Source organism: Coregonus clupeaformis, chromosome 30, assembly GCF_020615455.1.
Source record: "Coregonus clupeaformis isolate EN_2021a chromosome 30, ASM2061545v1, whole genome shotgun sequence".
Lineage (NCBI taxonomy): Eukaryota > Metazoa > Chordata > Actinopteri > Salmoniformes > Salmonidae > Coregonus > Coregonus clupeaformis.
Window position 1 is genome coordinate 5,755,428 of NC_059221.1, and position 3,259 is coordinate 5,758,686.

Consider the following 3,259-nt stretch of genomic DNA (forward strand, 5'->3'; position numbering starts at 1 on the left):
GCATTAATCAGAGAGTCAACAAAGATACCAAAGATAACCCTGAAGGAGCTGCAAAGCTCCACAGTGGAGATTGGAGTATCTGTCCATAGGACCTCTTTAAGCCGTACACTCCACAGAGCTGGGCTTTACGGAAGAGTGGCCAGAAAAAAAACATTGCTTAAAGAAAAAAACAAGCAAACACGTTTGGTGTTCGCCAAAAGGCATGTGGGAGACTCCCCAAACATATGGAAGAAGGTACTCTGGTCAGATGAGACTAAAATTGAGCTTTTTGGCCATCAAGGAAAACGCTATGTCTGGCGCAAATCCAACACCTCTCATCACCCCGAGAACACCATCCCCACAGTGAAGCATGGTGGTGGCAGCATCATGCTGTGGGGATGTTTTTGATCGGCAGGGACTGGGAAACTGGTCAGAATTGAAGAACTGATGGATGGCGCTAAATACAGGGAAATTCTTGAGGGAAACCTGTTTCAGTCTTCCAGAGATTTGAGACTGGGACGGAGGTTCACCTTCCAGCAGGACAACGACCCTAAGCATACTGCTAAAGCAACACTTGAGTGGTTTAAGGGGAAACATTTAAATGTCTTGGAATGGCCTAGTCAAAGCCTAGACCTCAATCCAATTAAGAATCTGTGGTATGACTTAAAGATAGCTGTACACCAGCGGAACCCATCCAACTTGAAGGAGCTGGAGCAGTTTTGCCTTGAAGAATGGGCAAAAATCCCAGTGGCTAGATGTGCCAAGCTTATGGAGACATACCCCAAGAGACTTGCAGCTCTAATTGCTGCAAAAGGTGGCTCTACAAGTATTGACTTTGGGGGGGTGAATAGTTATGCACGCTCAAGTTTTCTGTTTTTTTGTTTTATTTCTTTTCGTTTGTTTCACAAAATGGTAGACATGTTGTGTAAATCAAATGATACAAACCCCCCAAAAATCAATTTTAATTCCAGGTTGTAAGGCAACAAAATAGGAAAAATGCCAAGGGGGTGAATACTTATATGTATGTACAGTGGCTTGCGAAAGTATTCCTTGGCATTTTTCCTACATTTAAATATTTCCCATTAAACCACTCGATTGTTGCTTAATATACATCAAAGATCCACCACCATATTTTACAATTGAGATGAGGTATTTTCTGCATATGCATTGTTCTTTCGAGGTCAAACCCACCCTTGGTGTGCGTGGACAAAGAGTTATATTTTCATGTTATCTGACCATAGCACTACCTGAAGTTTGCTAATCCGCATTGGCACTTGGATTGGAACCGGTGCTATAGTCATATGACTTGCAGCCACATTTTGCAATGGCCATCTTAGTGTCCAGAATTGAACCCTATTGAAAACCTGTGGTTTGAATTTAAGAAGGCAGTCCATAAGTGCAGACGAAGGATATCAAGGATCTGGAAAGATTCTGTATGGAGGAATGGTCTAAGATCCCTCCAAATGTGTTCTCCAATCTCCACCCCAATATTTTTTAAAGGCTCAGTGTCGAGGGGAGGGTGCTGGAGCATTGTTGACAGCTATCTTTTTCAGAATTGTTTTTATTACTTGTTAAACAATCTTATTCTCTGAGCAATTGTATTAGTATAAAATAATATAATTGTAAAAAAAAAGAGCGTAGCATACAATATAAATCTGTATTTGTATTATTTATTTTATACAGTCTTTTTGTCCCTATCCATATACACTACATGGTCAAATGTATGTGGACACCTGCTCGTCGAACATCTCGTTCCAAAATCATGGGCATTAATATGGAGTTGGTCCCCCCTTTGCTGCTATAACAGCCTCCACTCTTCTGGGAAGGCTTTCCACTAGATGTTAGAACATTGCTGCGGGGACTTGCTTCCATTCAGCCACAAGAGCATTAGTGAGGTCGGGCACTGATGTTGGGCGATTAGGCTTGGCTTGCAGTCGGCGTTCCAATTCATCCCAAAGGTGTTCGATGGGGTTGAGGTCGGGGCTCTATGGAGGCCAGTCCAGTTCCTCCACACCGATCTCGACAAATGATTTCTGTATGGACTTCGCTTTGTGCACGGGGGCGTTGTCATGCTGAAACAGGAATGGGCCTTCCCCAAACTGTGCCCGACCTCACTAATGCTCTTGTGGCTGAATGGAAGCATTTCCCTGCTGCAATGTTCCAACATCTAGTGCAAAGTATTCCCAGAAGAGTGGAGGCTATTATAGCAGCAAAGGGGGGACCAACTCCATATTAATGCCCGTGATTTTGGAATGAGGTGTTCGACGAGCAGGTGTCCACATACTTTTGTGTTTATGGATAGGGACAAATTGAAATGTTTCTCATAGAAGAACTATAAAAAGTCCATGTTAGCAATTGAATGAGAACACTGGAGATAATGGGGAAATTATCAGACCAAAGTTGAGGACACAACAGTTCACCTGACACAAGACTGAATATTACACTGTTGATTTTATGTGCATTTACTGTACTTTTCACAGTATTTGTCAATAACGAAATCAGAAAATTATTTTCATACATTCAGTAACATAATAAGAATATTCATTGAAATGTTGGAGTAGGTGCAAGATAAGAAAAACGATTCCAAGGGTTTGAGTGAGAGGTCTATTGTCTCCACACACCTGTCCAAACTGTGCACAGTTCCTCAGTCATTTCAATGCACTTTTATGACTCAAGGAAAGAGCCTTCAACTATAAAGGTGCTTTTTTGAGCTCTCCTAGCTTTTTCATTGAGGAACTGAGGCAAGCACACTTGTAGTTTTTAGTTTGGAACACAGCCCTGCGTCCCCACTATCATACAATTACTGTTGTTTACGCAGTCCAAAAACGTTCCATTATAAATCACAACTGGGTCAGGTGGGCATCATTTCAAAGCTTATTCTATTGCCAGAATGGCTAGTTATAAAACAGTTTGTAATTTTGGTCGGCATAGAATGGAGCCATGACTCATGAGTGCATTCAAGTGCATGTTTCACAGCAAATGTTCTTCACAATACGACAAACATAGGCTCATTCTGTTCAGGACAACCCAGGGTATAACACGTCATTATTGTAACTGTGGATCAAACATAACGATCATAAACGTTGATACTGTAAATAACATGAGTTTTCATATATGGAAATGTGAAGTGCACATTTGGACTCACGGGTGTGTGGTATGCTTGTATGACATCAAAGTGGTATTTATTATAATCCTCAATGTCTCATCTTTCAGAACGCATTGACTCCTCTCAATTTACAGCATTTCCCTCACTCAGACAACAACACATTTGCAAAAGTAG